At 44.3% G+C, this 19748-nt stretch overlaps 1 protein-coding gene across 14 annotated transcripts in view; it reads right to left on the bottom strand.

The window, feature by feature from the left end:
• MAP2 (microtubule associated protein 2) overlaps positions 1-17229 on the bottom strand; it is a 148805-nt gene extending 131576 nt beyond the window's left edge. For 12 of the 14 annotated variants that reach the window (XM_075607150.1, XM_075607158.1, XM_075607157.1 and 9 more), the window contains exons 1-2: positions 17130-17229; positions 2287-2337 (exon numbers count right to left, since the gene is read on the bottom strand). The gene's annotated coding sequence lies outside the window, so the exon portion shown is untranslated. Of the gene's footprint in view, positions 1-899; positions 1045-2286; positions 2338-17129 lie in introns of those variants that run through there. The other 2 variants (XM_075607156.1, XM_075607155.1) reach the window with 2 other exon arrangements.
• Between the last annotated feature and the right edge of the window lie 2519 nt (positions 17230-19748).

The raw sequence follows: 19748 nt of genomic DNA, 5'->3' as shown, positions 1-19748 counted from the left end.
ACAAAGGTGTGGACAAGCATAGTAAGATCCTCTGGGGGGATCAAGTGCTTAATCCTGGCTATGTTCGTTAGGTGGAAGGATGAAGATTTGATCAGGGCTGACACCAGTAGATGCAACACCTGGCCAAGAAAGTACAGTAAGTGCAACAATGGGGAACAGTATTCATGAGGCCAGAAATTCCAATGGTAGAGGGACATGAATTGAAAAGGTGTTCAGCGTAAGAGAGAATTAGAGGCAAACAGAGTGCAAGGAAGACCTTGAGCAAAGCGTAAGAGGTGAGAAGCGGACTAGTGAGAAAGCAGAGGTGAGATACAGGGAGGAATAAAGGGTTTAAAATAAGCACAAGAACATCTCTAATATATGTTAACGGCACTGGAAGTGGAGACACTAGAGATAGGTTGACCTCCTTTACATAAATGTCTATTCAGTCTGCAAAAGAAAGAGGTTCCCACCAAAGTACATCAGCTGGAAACCCAATGTCTGAATAATACAGAGCAAAATGCAACTTAGAGGAGACATGTTGGTGTGTCTGTGTTGAGAAGTTTGTTTCCAAAGTGCTGTGGTGTCAAGGACTGTTGGCCAAGTCAGAACTGTTAAGTTGAACGACGTTAAGAAAGGTGGAGAGTACTCATGCAAAGAAGGAAAACATTGCTGTGCCAGGTAACCCCTCTCTTAAATTATCTTATTCATGTATATATAATCACTCCCCATATAACTCGACAGTAACCAATATTGCCACAAAATGACATGATACATATACTACACAAAGCTTTGTACGTTCATTTCAAAGCAGTGTACTATTTTATGAAGCCTGGTATACAGCCCCGACTTATTATACAGCCCCCAATGTGGTATATTACTCCCATGACCATTGGGCAGCCATCATTTTTCTAACATACCGGCACTTGAAACACTGCCCAATGTAAGCTGCCAGGGCAGCAGAGGAGAGACGGACTTGAAGAGACACTCTCATCGCTGCATAGATCTCCCATCCATTTATAGGTCTTGTACAACCTGTCTGTCCAGTGCTTGAGAGGTGCAGTGTTTTATTGCTGGTTTCTGCATCATAACTGGTGTTCGGAAATGTAAGAACATGTTAACATTGTCTGCCCTGAGTTGTGAAGCTTCTCTTCCTCTCTGCTCTGCTGCCTCTTGCAAACACCTCAACAATGCAATGATGAATACAGACATGTCTGCTAGCCTTTTGTGACAGATAAAACTGACACTGTTTTAGATAGTTCTTGATCTGTCTCCTGATACATAAGAAGAAACAAATGTGTCACCGGGAAACACGCAATCCATGAGCCAATAAACCTAGTTCCTCATCTCCACCACTAAATTACATTTGCCACGTACACATAGAGGAACCTCATGGCCAAATCTGTGGGACTCACAAGGCTTCAAAAATGGAAAGATCAATAAATGAAAACATCACCATTATCGGTGTTTCACGGCCATTGTATTTATCGACCTATTCACTAAAGCCACATTGCTAGTGGTAAAGAAGCTATATCAACCTTTGTGAATCGAGCCCTTCTTACACAGTGCAGAACCTCCCACATACTGTAGTGTGACCCAGTAACAAAGAGTTAAAAAAAACTATATTACAATGAGACTATCCAGCCCACATGACACAGACAGAAGGAACCTACAGTATGACTCATCTGTCACACCCTTCACAGAAACGTAGTGACATAGATAAAAGGAATTTACGATACCTCTGGTTTATTTTCAATTGTAGAACGATACAGTGATACAAAGACACGAGGCTCATAACCCATCAAGTTTACCAATCCCACCAGGCGTGTCGTAGTGACAGAAACATGTACAGTATGATCCCGGGCTGGATCGCAGCTGAAAGTGACCTTGAGGTACATACAGCAAGATGAAAAACTATACATGCAAGGGAGTGATTATAGAGAAGTTACTGACACAGACAAGTAATCACCACGTGCCCGCCCTGCAGCTCACAGCAAATACAAACTACAAAGGGGAACACAGAGAAATGCTCTGTTTGGGGATAAACATGTACTGCCATCAGAAATACAATGCTAGCCTTTTTGGAGAGGGGTCCGAAACACATTGCTTACTGCTGGTTCCTCAGGGGGTTACAAGAATATTAGGGTGGATAGATAATGTTTCATCTGTTCTTTTGCACACCCCCTGGCACCATCCAATCTAAATGCGCCCCAGATGTGCAATCATTTAGTCGCTGCAGCAATGAGGATATCCATTTACACACTCAACTTTCACTTTTTTGCAAAGATAGGAACACAGGTAACTTACCAATTCTCCTCCTCACTGAGGCTTCCAGAGCTGGGATTGTCGGACAGTTATCTGAAACCAGAGAGGAAACGAAACAGCTTTAATTATTCACACTGCTGAGCTACAGCACATAAGGATTTGTAGCTGAAAAAGCATTGTAGACCTCTATCATAGAGAACGATGGTAACAGTGAATTCAGGGGTTGAATGAATATAGGCTATCCACACATCACACACAGGTTTTCCAAGCCTTTTCCAGGCTTTCAACTATCAAATCCAATGCAAGTGTAAGCTGTAGATATAAAGATATTAATTATAGAAACACAATCAGCACATTTAGAGTGTTACCTTTTTTTTTTTTTTTTAGCTTCCATAACTTATTACAAGAGCAGAGCTTTCCCTAAAACTTCAGCCTGTTGCACTAACCAACATGTGCTGCCAAGCCTGGGTTAGACATGCAGAGCCAGAGATTTGTCAGGTATAGCTTTGTTATCTTTTTGGACTCATCCTCGAATGCTGGGTTGCTGGCTCTGTTTAGTCTTTTCATCGAGATCCCTGATTCGGATGCTTCTGTATGAAGCTCCCAAGGAACATCTTGATACATTGATGCTATGAGACAAGTGTTCAAAATTATTTGATGCATCCATTTTCTGCCCCTTGATACATGTCCCCCTTTGAGTTTTGACCTTGAAATAAAGTCAAGAGTGTCATGAAGAGTATATGTCTCCTAAAGTAAATGTAGGAAGATGTGTTCTGACAATGGTGCCTTACCTATGTCTGCTATGGGTATATGGAGCATTAACATGCAAGAGTTAGATTGAAGATACATGGTGCACGTTTTAAAGCTGCAGACCAAGCAATATCCTACATGTGTTTTTTTTTTGTTTTTTTAAATAAATCAGTTCTATACTATTAGAAAATACTTGTAGCTTTTTTTTTAAATAACTATGAATTACATTTTTAATGTATTATAATATAACAAGCATTTTTTTGTTTCTATAGCAACCATTTACAAAGTCACACCTCCTTCCTCTTCTGAAACAGATTCTGGCACACCCCTTTTTTAGCCCTGCCCACTCTCTAGCAGTGCACCAGTTGTATCACATGATCTTTCCCCACAGAACTTTGCAACTTTGATCCTCTTCTGTTGCACTGACAGCCATTTAGTGTACCCCCGAGCCGAATCTTCTCCGATCGATCACAGGAGAATGGATCAATCGGAAACTTAGCTAACTACTTATCATTGTGTAGATTGTATTGATGCACATATTAAAGTTTGGACTGCTGCTTTAAAATGACATGGAACAATTTGAATGTGTTTTTTTATTTAAATAATAGAGAAAATCCCGAATTGAAATAAATCTTTATCATCCTGGGATATGTGTATCAAATGTGTTTAAAAATGTTAAAAAAAATGTTTACGACTTTTGAGGCCAAAGAAGGAAATATTTAATCTCCCTAATATGCTGCATGGAATTAAAGGTCGGTTAAATAAATAAATAGCGATAAAGAGTCCTCATGGTGTCCTGTGCTATAAACATCGGAATCCGCTGCTAAACTTGTCTGAGAATGTAAGGGCTCACAGCTCACACAAACCCCGCTGGGACATTTCTCTGATATTCCACATTTTCCCATCACTGCCCTCCCAGTTTAATTTTAGAACATTAGTCCCCCATGCTGCTTTCATTAGCAGAAGACTGCAGCAGCAGCAGCAGCCCCATTTCGCAGACGAGGGCTGCCTGGTACTATCTGTAATATGTCAAAGGCATCTCTGTCCATAAGGAATAAGAAATGCAACCCCCAGTAACAGCACAACCTATCCCGAATCTCACAATGCCTTTTTCTGCTGTGTTTGCCTCCATCTTGAAACCAGAGTACACTGGAAATGCTCCAGCAGTCAGCTTCTAAGGCAGCAGAAAGACACAACTTTTACACGTTTCAGCAGGAAACGTCTTTAATAAAGAAAAATAAATTCTCCCCTGACGGCACTAGCGAAAACGCAGGTTGATCACATGTTACCCACTGTGGCACCTTGTAAAGGGACACTGCTGTCTGAGGTCACCAGAGAGAGGGGGTATCCTCTCCGAGGTAACACACAGCTCATTATTGAGTGAAGGGGGACAGTAAAGAAGGACATTTGTCTATAATATGTATTGTTGCCAAATTGAAGCCCGTATCCACTGTCCTGTGACGTCGCTTCCGACTGTTGGAGAAGAGACCGGCTCTATTGAAATGAACGAGACAAACGCTGTATCTGGCCCAGGGAAGCGACTCCACAGCAAAGGACATGAATCTCTCTTCGTCTGGATAGACCAGAAGAGCAGGTTACTGGCGGGTGGTTAACTCCTGACACTGTGTCACCAAGTCCCCTTCCAACCCTTTTGTACTGAGATGCAAAATATGTTGGTGTCGTAAACATATGTACCTTGGTATCTCTGAGTCACCCTACTGTGGGAGAGACAGAACCGCATGTCTACAGCAGGAGTGGCCAACCCTAGTCCTCAAGGGCCACCAACAGGTTTTCAGGATATCCCTGCTTCAGCACAGCTGGCTCAATCAGTGGCTCAGCCATTATGATTGAGCCACTGATTGAGCCACCTGTGCTGAAGCAGGAATATCCTGAAAACCTGACCTGTAGGTGGCCCTTGAGGTCTTGGAATTGGCCGCCCCTGGTCCATATGAATATTCTGTCTCTTCATCAGACAAGTGTTGAGAAAGGACCAGCACAATGGCTATCCAACCAACCCGTCTCTGTATCCCTATGTAATCATCCATTGTGAAGGGGCACATTTAATGCAGTATTTTCAGTCAATTTCAACAGCCATTGTCACACTTTAATTAACATACCCCAATGGGTCTTGGGTCAGTTCTCTTTTGGCATCACAGTGTCACCATTGATAATCACAAAATAAATTCATTTGACTGCCTGGTGTGGTTGTGCAAAGCTTTACTGGTCCTGGAGAAGAATAGGTTTCTTGTAGGTTACGTTAGCTTTTGGTCCTGTACAAGGTACCACACCCAATGGCTAACCCCCCCCCCCCCCCCCCCCTTCCCTAGAGTAGAGGTTTCTCATGGTAACAGGTGCCTAATAATCTGACATTGCAGGGACATGGAGGAGGAGGAGGAGTTTGCTGTGCTTGGCTTTGAACACTGCACTGCTGCATCCTCTGCTGTTGCTCACATAGATCAGCTTGGTGTTTGCCTCAGAACCCCGAGGACAGGGAATGATTCAGACGTGTGAATCATGCTGTTCACAGCATCCACCCCGAGAGAGACGCTTGGCTTGGAGTTGCTCAGCCGGGACTCTCTATCTCCCAAGACAAAAGCAGAACACTGCAGCCTGCTCCTGCTTATTTAACTCTTTAGCACTGAATGGGTTACTGCAGGGGCGGCCAACTCCAGTCCTAAGGGCCACCAACAGGTCGGGTGTTCAGGATATCCCAGCTTCAGCACGTGGCTCAATCAGTGGCTCAATCAGAATGACCTGTTTGTGGCCCTTGAGGACTGGAGTTGGCCGCCCCTGGGTTACTGCTTTACTGATCTACCAACTCTCACTGAGTTTCTGTGAGTCTCACACATTTTTAGCACTCCCATAGACATCAACAGATTATCACTTATTTGCATATTTGCATAAAAATGCTGCATTTTGGTCAAGTGCCCCCAAATCTCACAGATTTCAGGCCTTACCGGTGGACATCTCTGCAAAGAACGTTTTGGTGACAGGAAAGCAAAGGTCAAAATCACAGCGGGAGCTAATACTGAACATACCAAATAACATTATTAACAAGGGGCCTGTTTCGCTCGTATGTGGTACTGGTTCCTTGAAATGTGCTGTTGTTCGCTACTTATGTTTACATGTCTGCTGCACTCCACTTCCTGTCACTTGCAGCTTCACTTCCTGTAGGTCAGGGGGACGTCACTAACACAATGTGAGTTACGTCATATTAAGAGGGTCGGTAAATACATCACATGAAAGAAGATTGTTTTTACTGCAAGGAACCACATCACAACAATTTTAATGAAAAATTACAGAATGGTTACTGGATACAGCAAATAACCTAGTTATTTATTTGTGTTTATTTCAATGCGAATCAGCAAAGGGACAGAATAATTCTGGCATCAGGGGGCCTGCAGCTCCATGAGCATCATCAGAACTTGTTATAATTGTATATTTTGATTAGAACATCAAAAGGGCATGTGACTCCTGTCATGATCAGGGTATGAGGGGTTAATGGGATCTGTGTATATGCTGATCTGCATCCCCCTGCTTCAGCAGAATTGTCCCAGGTCTGAGATGTATTTCCCCAGCAGTCTGTGTTATATTACTATGTGTGTATAAATCATGTCGGGAGGGAAGGGGTTAACCATATTGTGTATATGTTGATCTGCATTTCCCCACTTCAGCAGAATGAATTGTTATGTTATGTATTAACATGGAGGGAGGGGGAGAATTGTATTGTATCCCTGACAATGGATAAAGTGTAAAAAAAATTATAACTTTTGCTATATACATGCTACGAAGGTGAAATTCGGATATGTTTTCCTATGCAAATAACACAGGACGCATACATATCGTTAATCTGATTTATGACATGTGAAATATAATTATGAGTTATCGCTGTTTTTACTATAACTTTGGACATAGGACAAAAAGCTTGTCGTGACTGTCGTGATTCCTGTAACAACTAAGGAGCTGCTTTTCGGCTGAATATCTCCTTATCCAGCCTCAGTAAGTGCAAATATTTCTTTAATGTTATTTGCTTGATGGGAAATAACTCATTCAGTTTACTATATCCTAATCTCGTTCAATCTGGCCCGGTTATTCTATATATTGTCTGTTCTCTCGTGACAACTCCCATTCCAACAAAAACAGGGTTTCCATTCAAATGTCCATTTTGCCTTCACACAATTGCTTCATCAACGGACTTATTTTGGAAACGCTATTTAATGAATGAAAAATAATACAGGGATCTAGAAATGTTTGCAGAAAACAAGACATCCAAGACAGCAAAACATATATTTCAAAACTGCAAAGACATCGTAGTCCTATCAACAAGTCAAGTCAACAATGTAATGATGTAGCGTCTGGTGGTAAAGGAGACCCTGACACTGCCACCGTTACTGTATATTGCTTTATTACCACCATAGTCAGGCAGACCTCTTCAGAGCCAGTGTATTCAGACTTTCAACAATAATTGAACTAATTAACATATATCACATTCATTAATTAATTATACCAATTAGATTGTAAGCTCCTCGGAGCAGAGACTCTCCTTCCTAAATGTTACGTCTGTCTGAAGCACTTATTCCCCTGACCCATTATTTATATTTATTTATTATTTGTTATTTATATGATTACCACGTGTATTACTACTGTGAAGCGCTATGTACATTAATGGTGTTATACAAATAAAGACATACAATACAATAAAATTCATTCAGTTTTTCCTATGACTTTTAAAAGACAGGTTGTGTGTGTAGGTGCAAACTGAGCAGTGTCCCGTGCCATATTAATACACAGACTATATATCCAGACACCATACAGGGATCCAAGACGTTGACATGATAACAACAAAGAATCCTAACTCCCGGGCCTTTATAATCTGTGTGCAATGGTAATCTACACTTAACTAAAGCAGGGAGACATGCAAGTGCATAAATTAGGGTTGCCAGGTGCCCACTGGACTGTCCTATAGTTGGATTGTCCTATAGTTGGACTGTCCTATAGTTGAACACTCTGTCCAGTAAAAAAATTAGAGGTAATACTGGATAATAATAATGAGTCCGGTATTACCTCTCTGGACATATATGTGTCCAGTATTACCTCTCTGGACATGTATGTGTCCAGTATTACCTATCTGGACATGTGTCCAGTATTACCTATCTGGACATGTGTCCAGTATTACCTATCTGGACATGTGTCCAGTATTACCTATCTGGACATGTATGTGTCCAGTATTACCTATCTGGACATGTATGTGTCCAGTAATACCTATCTGGACATGTATGTGTCCAGTAATACCTATCTGGACATGTATGTGTCCAGTAATACCTATCTGGACATGTATGTGTCCAGTATTACCTATCTGGACATGTATGTGTCCAGTATTACCTATCTGGACATGTATGTGTCCAGTATTACCTATCTGGACATGTATGTGTCCAGTATTACCTATCTGGACATGTATGTGTCCAGTATTACCTATCTGGACTTAGTGACCTGACCGGCTTGGGGGGTATTTCCCGGAGCTGGGCTGTTGCTAGGGGTCTGGGCAGCTTCCTGCATATTGATTGGCTGCATTACCCAGCAGTAGCCAATCAGGAGGAGGTGTCAGGAGCCTGGGGGTGGGGCCAAGGAGAGGAAGAAACAGCATGGAGCCAAGAGGGGTGAGAGGGGGTGTGTGTGTGTGCGCGCGTCTCGAGCGATTCGCACCTTTCACCATTGTATCCAGTATTTTTGGAGAAAATACCTGGCAACCCTAAGTTCATTATACATTGTTAACATTGTAGCTGAGAAGGTATTAACTCCTGTTATTTGTACGTTGTTATCAGTCATGTTTTTTGGGGGGGGAGGGGGCTATTGGGATGTCTTCCTTCAGAAGATTGTTTTTTGCATTCAAGAGTTAATAAATGAGCATGGAACAGTGTCAGGTATGGAACAATGTCAGGCATGGAACAATGTCAGGCATGGAACAGTGTCAGGTATGGAACAATGTCAGGCATGGAACAATGTCAGGCATGGAACAGTGTCAGGTATGGAACAATGTCAGGCATGGAACAGTGTCAGGTATGGAACAATGTCAGGCATGGAACAATGTCAGGCATGGAACAATGTCAGGTATGGAACAGTGTCCGGCATGGAACAGTGTCAGGTATGGAACAATGTCAGGCATGGAACAGTGTCAGGTATGGAACAATGGCAGGCATGGAACAATGTCAGGTATGGAACAATGTCAGGTGATACAGTGTATAAGAACGTAGGCACTCATGAAATCCACTATGCTGGGCCCTAGTCATACACGATATTAAACAGGGGTGCGTGCGCAAACTTCCTGCGCCCCCCTTGCCTGCTCTCCTCCTGGGTCGCGACCCCCCATATACCTCTGATGTGGCGTCAAATGACGCTGCGGGGTCATGTGACGTCACTTCACGTGACCCGCGGCGTCATCTGATGTCGCGTATCCATGGCAACGGGCATCATTTGACGCCACGTTGCCATGGAGACGCGTGACTGAAGCCGGGTAAGTAAGTTCGCAGAGGCCTCGCGCTCTCAGCGTGGGGGCCTTTGTAACCGCTGCGCCCCCCCCCAATAAAAAGTCTTGTGCCTCCCAGTTTGCGCATCCCTGATATACACTGTACTTCTAATCCACCCAATACAACATCATTGTTCTGGTCTCACATCCCTCTCTTAGAGGCTGCAATGCAAACATGAGACGCCTGCAGTAATGTCTGAAAACAGAAATCGATATGCATCTATATCAATATCTATACACACACACACACACACACACACAAGCTGTTGTTATTACTGTAAATGGTTAAGCAAGCTCACAGACCTATAACCACATCAGCAAAAACAACAAGCAAAGACGCAGCTGCCAGAGACTCAATTATGAATAAGAAAAGAGACACTGGGGAGCTACAGACGTGGTAGATATTCCCAGGTCAATCAGCAGGTAAGCATGCTGCATTTACCAGGCAGCGGAACAAGGAGCAAAGCGGGCAGCCAGCAAACACTACGCTAATGTTCTATGCAACAAGCAGACGCTGCGGAGGAGCCTGGACGCTGCATTGCCACTGAGCTGCACTGTCTAGACTGCCTTCCCTCTCCCTGCCTGCTCAGGAGCTAGGAGAAGCAAACTGCGTCTGCTTCACGGACAGTAAAGAAGAGCGAGAGAGAGAGGGAGAGCAAAACAGATATAAACTCCCAGAGGAATAACCATGAAACATTTACACTCCTGCAAATATTGTTTGTAAATTAAATGCACTGTTGTTATTAAAACTGGTACAGGTATATCCCTGCTTCAGCACAGATAGCTCAATCATTGAGACCTGTGCTGAAGCCGGGGTATCCTTAAAACCTGACCTGTTGGTGGCCCTTGAGGACTGGAGATGGCTTTCCTGCTCTTGTTTGGATGCTCTCATGAGCAGGTGGGTTTGCCAGGTGTGCAGTATTGAACCGGACTGTCCTGTATTTGGACACTGTCCAGTAAAAAATGTATGTGTATACCACCGGTATTACCTGTCTGCACATGTGATCAGACCGGCTTGGGGGGCTGCGGGATTTCCCTGAGCGAGGAGAGAGCAGGGCTGTTTCTAGGGGGCTGGGCAGCTTCCTCCATCCTGATTGCCTGCTGCTGGGTAATGCAGCCAATCAGGAGGTGTCAGGAGCCTGGGGGTGGGGCCGAGGAGAGGAGGAAGCAGCATGGAGCCGTGAGAGGTGTGTGTGTGTGGCACGTCGCACCTTTACCCATTGTGTCCAGTATTTTTGGAGAAGCCGCCTGGCAGCCCTATGAGTAGGGCCCTGATTACCCCTCTGTATCTGTTCTGTGCATACTTGTCCTTATTTGTACTTGTACGTTACTCTGTTTATGTCATTATCCAATCTCTGCATTGTACCGCGCTGCGGAAGATGTGGGCGCCTTGCAAATAAACGATAGTAAAATGCCCCTACAGAGAGGGAAAGGTTTTAATGATGATGCACAGGTAATATTATGATGGGTGCATCACCAAGGTAGATCCTATTAACTCTTTCCTTATCACAGCCTTCGCTATCTTCCTTTCCCTTCTGAATTAATCATTTCTTCCTTGTTTTCATCCTTCTTTGTTTTTGTGCTTTCTTCATTGTACTTGTTTTAAACCTTTCATATCCCCCATTGGTATCACAGCCGTTCCCCCTTTGGAGGTTTCTGAGTGATGAGAGCCTAAAATGTTGGTAAGATGTGCCCATATTTTAATGCATCTGCTAAATATATACTGTATGCACTTTATTACTGTACTATAGGGGGCTATTTTTGGGGATGAACTGAGTTCTTGTACCTTTTTAGGTACAGTATCAGCAAGGAACTCCATGTAGCGATTAATTATTCAGTTATTAGGAAGGGTGCTGGAGCATTAGCTGGGAGAGAGGGAGAAATGTTATAACTTATTATGTTATTTTTGAAAGTTGATTTATTTATTGTAGCTCAGATATACATGAAGTTTTCTTTGCTTATGGTTACAGATCCCCTCTCCCTATTTAAAAAAAAAAAAAAACACCATTGCTGAAAAATGAAACCTTTCAGAAAATAAGTCATTTTAACAATTATTCCTGCATGGAAAATGCATTTGACAGGACCTAACATCAACTACATCAGTGGATCCCAACGTTTTTTACACTGTGCACACCCTGCTAGAGAAGATAACCCTTATTAATAAATGTTATTGCCTACTCAGCAGACTATTGATAGCAAAACTGTTTGACTTATCCCAGGTAAGTATAGTGTCCTGAAATCGTGTGACACACACATGCTTAATAAGGCCCCAAACAACACACACAGTTTCATAGGTGACACCCCACAATGCCTTGCTGCTGTGGATGCAATGCATTGTGGGGAGGGACTTTGTAAGCCCCTGCTGAAATTGACAGCTATACCACCCATGCTAAGGTGTTGTTTGGGGCCTTTCAAAGTGCGCAGTCCCCACACGGGATCAGGAACCCACTGGGATCAACCATTGCTTTATTTGGGGGGGTGGGGAGGATGGGCCAACCCATTGAAGATCCCTCGCAAAATCCTAGGTGTTCACAAACCCCCTGTTGGGAATCGCTGCACTGTAGCACTTTGCAAAGGAATGTATTGTAAGTCCATCTTATTGAATTCCAAGCCAGAATCTGAGCAAAATTCAAGACAAAATCCCCAAAAACCTTTTTGAAAATCCAGCTCATTTTTGACAAAAACTCAATTTATTTTTAAATGAACCAGAAGCCAGAGGAGAAAAATTTGGATTTTTATAAATACACTGTATCACTTTATAAAAATAAATAAGTAAAAAGCACATGTCATCAGAGTCACAAAGTACGGTCCGCTGTGTTGCGCCCGAATCGGTAAAATCTGCCACTGAGCGCATTCCCGATTCAGGCGCGATGTGGCGGATCGCGCTTTGTTGACTTCGGGGCATTGAGTTTCGGCAAAACCAAAACACAATATTTTTTTAAAACCCTAACACCAGTACAAGTGTCAGCCATTAGCGGTAACCTAACTCCTAAACCGCTTTTTCTGGGAGACACATACCCAGCCTGTCTACGTTGTATTACTATTAGAGTAAAGCCAGGTTCTGGATCACATCACACACCCTGTGTGACCTTACCTAGCACCGACAGAGTTAGAACACATTTCAGTGTGTGATATGCATACACAAAAAATGGACAACATGGGAACAAGCATCAATATTTTGTAGCTTTTCAATTAACTCTTGCAGCGCTGCAGGTGTCACAAAAAATAGCATAACGTGATTTATCTATTAAGGAAATGATGCTGTTAAACTGATATTAAAAGGGTTATTTTCATCCTGCGTGTGTTTTCGCATCAATGTGTTACGGTACTTTGTGCATGTCAGCTCGTGATTTGGGGAGCAGTAGTTAGAGGCATTTAGGTGACACGCAGTAATTAGGGGATGTATTCTGCTTCTTGGCACATCCTTTGGTTTTTCTTCCACGTAGGGCCTTAGTCTAAATAAACAAAATCCCTATTGAAGTCTATGGGGATTTTCGGCAGAAAACAACCCAAACTACAACTAGGCCAGGTCTGGACTGGCGTAAACCTAGGGATCTGCGTCAAATACAATCATTCACATTTCTGAGACAGCAACAAGCAGTGATCAGCAACCACTTTTCACTGTCTGTGTAGACAGACAGCATAATGAGACTCCACTCTGTGTCCGTGCAGTGCTGGTGTGTGTCCGTGCAGTGCTGGTGTGCTAGGCATCTTTCTGCACAGCCTTTGTTCCTTCTCTATAATCTCCCTTGTCTGTCTTTCCCCCACCGTCCCCTCTCTCCCTACAACTGGCAGTCCAGGCATGACATACAGTATCATGACGGAGCAGATCCCAGGCAAGAGGTAGAAGAAACCGCTTATCACATATCAGGATTCGGAGGGTCTGACATGGCTTTTTACAGTATGTTCTCATTGAGAGTCTTCAGAAATCTGCTTTGATAAATCAGTTTTAACAGATACAAAAACTGCAGGAAAAAAATGGATGACCCTATTGTTGATATACTGTATTTAACAAGCTTTCCTCCATAACCACTCCTATGCCAATATGTTCTAAAAAAATATTCCAATCCCCTCCCTGCTAGCAAAGAATTGAGCAGCTGCACAGGGGTACATGCCTTTATGTGTAAGACTTATTCACATGCAATCTTTGCGCATAGCAATCATCCAAAGAGCTAGCAAATCTACATGTTACATCCAGGGATATAGATATATATATATATATGCAAAGCACTATCAAGACCCAGGGAGCTGTGCCCAGCTCATGCATAAGGTAAAGAATCACTCAAATGCCTTGCTCCCAAGTTAGAATAACAAAATTCGCCATGCAAAGAGCACGCAAGGGTTAACGTTCGAGAACAAATATGATTAGGTCTCATGAGCAACACTAATAACTGCACTGAACAGAATAGATGTAATCCGGTTACACACCGTACAATGGGCTTTAATGATATATAACCAGTACATAATATATTATAAAACACTGTTGCCACGGGGGACAGCAACGGATTGTGTTGTCTTTAATGTATTCTGTAAATAGCGTATTATATTTGAAAAAAAAAAACACAATAGGGTCTATGTAGCAAACTCTCCCAGATGCAAATCGACATCAAATGTATCAAAACGTTTTTCATTCAAAGTAAGGATCTCCCCCCCTCCCCCCCTTGAATCTTGTGCAGTTTTTTGCTCCAGTTTTGCCCTTGTTAGTCAGTGATCATTTGGTTCTTCAGAGCTCGGGCAACAATGATTTGTTGGGGAATTCTAAAACAAAAGAACTGAATTAAACCGGGACTGCGTATGGATTGAATCAGGGCGGTGTTGGACCCTAATTAACACATACAGAGCTTGTCCCGAAGATGTTAGAAACCTTTGTCCCACTGATAACGAGATGCTGCATATTATGTATATAAAATAATAATTAGTAATATTATTATTCACCAACGTATTACACAACGACGTCAGATTTGACAAGGCAAGACAGCCACACGCAGGCGTATCGCAGTGGTGACCAAGGTCTAAGCATGTTCCTTCATTGCATGATACCTTGTATACCCAGTAGGACCATACAACCTCAGACTTCAAACCAGCTCATGGGTGCCTTGTTGCCATAATGGTGGTCACTAAAAAAGCAGCAAAAAAGAAACCAGCACATTTGATGGCCTCCTTGTGCAGCATTCTGGGAGTAATTTATCAAGGTGTCATGAATGCCACACATGGTGAATGGACACAACATTCTCATACCCGGGCAGCTCCAGGTTCCATGATGAATGCCGGGATGGGTTATATCTGGGACCTGCAGCCGCTTTCAAATAATTACAATTAAATGTCATTAAAACATTATTTTTCTGTGGATGTAACTTTTAAACCAGTGCATGCCATTGTATGTTTCTTAAAGGGATACACAAAGTCTGCTAATGTGAGTGTTGCCTCTGATTCTACCAGGCCTAAATCTCACGGGGACGGGCACCCAACATTGTGGGAGCAGTGCAAGTCGCAGTCATACAATTCTTCACCCATCCCCCCACATAACACAAAGCACATAGGAGCAGGATCCGGTCTGTGCATGCGCTAAACAACACATTGAGATGGATAGATGGATAGATGGATAGATTGAATCTGAGATCTCACTCTGTTGCTTTGTTGCAGACGGTGCAGATGTGGTGCAGATGTGGTGCTGAAACTGTCTGCATTGGGAAGCTGCTAATGTTTCCCTAATTAATCTGGCGTGTAATGGGCAGACACACCGCTTGCCCCTTACAAAGGGCTGTGTTTCCCACTGAGAAATAATCACAGTTACAATATGCTGCAGCATTTTATCTTCAGTCAATATCACAGTATTGGCAAATCAGAGGCCACAGTGGGCTGGTACATGATGGTACGGCCGATATAAATATGTTCTGTGTGTGCGTGTTAATGTACATATGTTCTGTGTGTGCATGTTAATGTACATATGTTCTGTGTGCGTGTGTTAATGTACATATGTTCTGTGTGTGCGTGTTAATGTACATATGTTCTGTGTGCGCGTGTTAATGTACATATGTTCTGTGTGTGCGTGTTAATGTACATATGTTCTGTGTGCGCGGGTTAATGTACATATGTTCTGTGTGTGCGTGTTAATGTACATATGTTCTGTGTGTGCGTGTTAATGTACATATGTTCTGTGTGTGCGGGTTAATGTACATATGTTCTGTGTGTGCGTGTTAATGTACATATGTTCTGTGTGTGCGGGTTAATGTACATATGTTCTGTGTGCGCGTGTTAATGTACATATGTTCTGTGTGTTCAGGTTAATGTACATATGTTCTGTGTGCGCGTGTTAATGTACATATGTTCTGTTTGTGCGTGTTAATGTACATATGTTCTGTGCGTGCGTGTTAATGTTCATATGTTCTGTGTGTGCGTGTTAATGTACACATGTTCTGTGTGTGCGTGTTAATGTACACATGTTCTGTGTGTGCGTGTTAATGTACATATGTTCTGTGTGTGTGTTAATGTACATATGTTTTGTGTGTGCGTGTTAATGTACATATGTTCTGTGTGTGCGTGTTAATGTACATATGTTCTGTGTGTGCGTGTTAATGTACATATGTTCTGTGTACGCGTGTTAATGTACATTTGTTCTGTGTGTGCGTGTTAATGTACACATGTTCTGTGTGTGCGTGTTAATGTACACATGTTCTGTGTGTGCGTGTTAATGTACATACCGTTGATGAGCTAAGCTGCAGCATTGTTTACTTGCCTTTCATCTGCATCTCTCCATCTTTCCACCCACAGAGCTCCTTCCTACCTTGTTTCATGTCATACTCATTACCTGCCTCTCTGTTTCCCCCTGATGCGTCCCTCCTTCGCTTGGCTTTCATCGCCCCATGTTCTCCCCTCACATGCTAGTAACGTGTGGGCACCACAGTGCTGTCCCTTAGCACTTACACTGTGCCATTATGCCCTCTCTGTCTTCCTCCCTAGGAGGTTCTGTTGCAGACAGGTGGCTGCCATGTGGGTAATATGTATCTGGGATCTCTCCATACGTAGCCCGTTGGGTACACTGCAGAGTGGGTGCTTGCAGTTGGTGCACTGCAGGCAAAATGCGCCCCAGGCTGGGTGGGGGTATGTAGATGCATTGCAGGGATGGAGGGTAAGGGACCATAGGTAGTGCTGGGTAGAAGCAGTGCATGCAATGTTTCTCAGGCGATAGGATTGTATGTTGTGTATGCAGTGCCCAGGGATTGTAGGGGGTGCAATGCAGACAGTTAGCGCCCACCGCATGCAGCCTGTCCAGGCATTAGTGCTGGCAGTTAAGTAGATGGGGTACATTATTGGTGCCAAAGAGTTAGGAAGGCAGGTGCTCAGCAAGCACTCACTGCCAGTAGAAGGTGGATAGAGACTGTGCAGTGGGTTAGAGAAGATAGGTGCAGGGAAGACCATGCCCAGTGCTTTGGAAGGGGCAGCATGTGGGTGCAGTGCAGACAATGCCCAGTGAATGGGGCAGGTAAGTGGAGTGTCTGAGGTGTAGGTGGCTGCCGTGCAGTCACTGCCTGCATCCTCCCCACTCTGTCACCCTGCTCCCACACACACACACCTCAGCCCCCCAGCAGTGAGAGCTGCACATTGTACTCACAGGGATGAGCCGGTCTCCGCCTTGGCTGCAGCACACTGGATGCTCAGATCGCTTTGATCAGCTGCAGCTCCAGGGAAAGCTGAGGCAAGAGCGGGGGCACGCCCACTATTCACATAGCCACGCCCTCTTTCTTGATACTGCTTTATCACAGTGGCCCAGTCCTTTATTTTGAAGACCCGCCTACTTCGGCAACAAACCACGCCCACCTTGCATGCAGTTTTACTGTCATTACCTTACTAAAAGTTATTTTTCATTCTGATAAAAAATAATAGGGTGTGTGTGTATAAGTTAATATATATCATGCATATATCAAGTGTAAAAATGACCACTTTATGACGATGGGGCCATTTCACAATCTTTTCTATGCTTGGTACCAGGATTGATCCCTCCCATGTTTGCGCAGTAACATGCTGAAGGCATTTGCTAGTCAATTTCTATACTTTTTAAACACTTTTAAGGCTGCGTACTCGCTAGCGCTGAGCACGCAGCACTTGCCGAGCTTAGTGCCTGCAATTTAAATGGTCCCGTCCCCGCTCACGCGGTGCGGGCACGCGCGCTCTCCCAAGCTTGGCGCTTGGGTAGACAAAAAAAAAGAGAGAGTTTGCAGCGCGCTCAACATGCCCCCAATGCCCCCCACGCGCGCGCTTGCAAAACAGACAGGACACCCAGTGCTCATGCTTGGAGAGCTGGCGACGTCACCGCTCTCAAGCATGAGCGCGGTCAGCGCCAGCGGGGACGCAGCCTAAAATAGCTGTACTGCACGCCTCTCGTGGGGTTAGTTATTCATTGAAGTCAATGGGAGTTTCCGTGCTATTGTGCACTGATCAGCAGTACTGCAATGCAATGAATACTAACCCCCATAGCTACTCAGCATGCTGCGGAGCAGTACTGCAATGCAATGAATACTAACCCCCATAGCTACTCAGCATGCTGCGGAGCAGTACTGCAATGTAATGAATACTAACCCCCATAGCTACTCAGCATGCTGCGGAGCAGTACTGCAATGCAATGAATACTAACCCCCATAGCCACTCAGCATGCTGCGGAGCAGTACTGCAATGTAATGAATACTAACCCCCATAGCCACTCAGCATGCTGCGGAGCAGTACTGCAATGTAATGAATACTAACCCCCATAGCCATTCGGCATGCTGCGGAGCAGTACTGCAATGCAATGAATACTAACCCCCATAGCCACTCAGCATGCTGCGGAGCAGTACTGCAATGTAATGAATACTAACCCCCATAGCCATTCGGCATGCTGCGGAGCAGTACTGCAATGCAATGAATACTAACCCCCATAGCTACTCAGCATGCTGCGGAGCAGTACTGCAATGCAATGAATACTAACCCCCATAGCCACTCAGCATGCTGCGGAGCAGTACTGCAATGCAATGAATACTAACCCCCATAGCCACTCAGCATGCTGCGGAGCAGTACTGCAATGCAATGAATACTCACCCCCATAGCCACTCAGCATGCAGAGGAGCAGTACTGCAATGCAATGAATACTAACCCCCATAGCCATTCGGCATGCTGCGGAGCAGTACTGCAATGCAATGTATACTAACCCCCATAGCTACTCAGCATGCGGTGGAGCAGTATTGCAATGCAATGAATACTAACCCCCATAGCCACTCAGCATGCGGTGGAGCAGTACTGCAATGTAATGAATATTAACCCCCATAGCCACTCAGCATGCTGCGGAGCAGTACTGCAATGCAATGAATACTAACCCCCATAGCCACTCAGCATGCTGCGGAGCAGTACTGCAATGCAATGAATAATAACCCCCAAAGCCATTCGGCATGCTGCGGAGCAGTACTGCAATGCAATGAATACTAACCCCCATAGCCACTCAGCATGCTGCGAAGCAGTACTGCAATGCAATGAATACTAACCCCCATAGCCACTCAGCATGCGGTGGAGCAGTACTGCAATGCAATGAATACTAACCCCCGTAGCCATTCGGCATGCGGTGGAGCAGTACTGCAATGCAATGAATACTAACCCCCATAGCCACTCAGCATGCTGCGGAGCAGTACTGCAATGCAATGAATACTAACCCCCATAGCCACTCAGCATGCTGCGGAGCAGTACTGCAATGCAATGAATACTAACCCCCATAGCTACTCAGCATGCTGCGGAGCAGTACTGCAATGCAATGAATACTAACCCCCATAGCCACTCAGCATGCTGCGGAGCAGTACTGCAATGCAATGAATACTAACCCCCATAGCCACTCAGCATGCTGCGGAGCAGTACTGCAATGCAATGAATACTCACCCCCATAGCCACTCAGCATGCAGAGGAGCAGTACTGCAATGCAATGAATACTAACCCCCATAGCCATTCGGCATGCTGCGGAGCAGTACTGCAATGCAATGTATACTAACCCCCATAGCTACTCAGCATGCGGTGGAGCAGTATTGCAATGCAATGAATACTAACCCCCATAGCCACTCAGCATGCGGTGGAGCAGTACTGCAATGCAATGAATAATAACCCCCAAAGCCATTCGGCATGCGGTGGAGCAGTACTGCAATGCAATGAATACTAACCCCCATAGCCACTCAGCATGCGGTGGAGCAGTACTGCAATGCAATGAATACTAACCCCC

The sequence above is a fragment of the Ascaphus truei genome, chromosome 7 (genome assembly GCF_040206685.1).
Source record: "Ascaphus truei isolate aAscTru1 chromosome 7, aAscTru1.hap1, whole genome shotgun sequence".
Lineage (NCBI taxonomy): Eukaryota > Metazoa > Chordata > Amphibia > Anura > Ascaphidae > Ascaphus > Ascaphus truei.
Note: the sequence above shows the minus strand (reverse complement) of the source record. Positions and strands in the feature narration are given on the sequence as shown.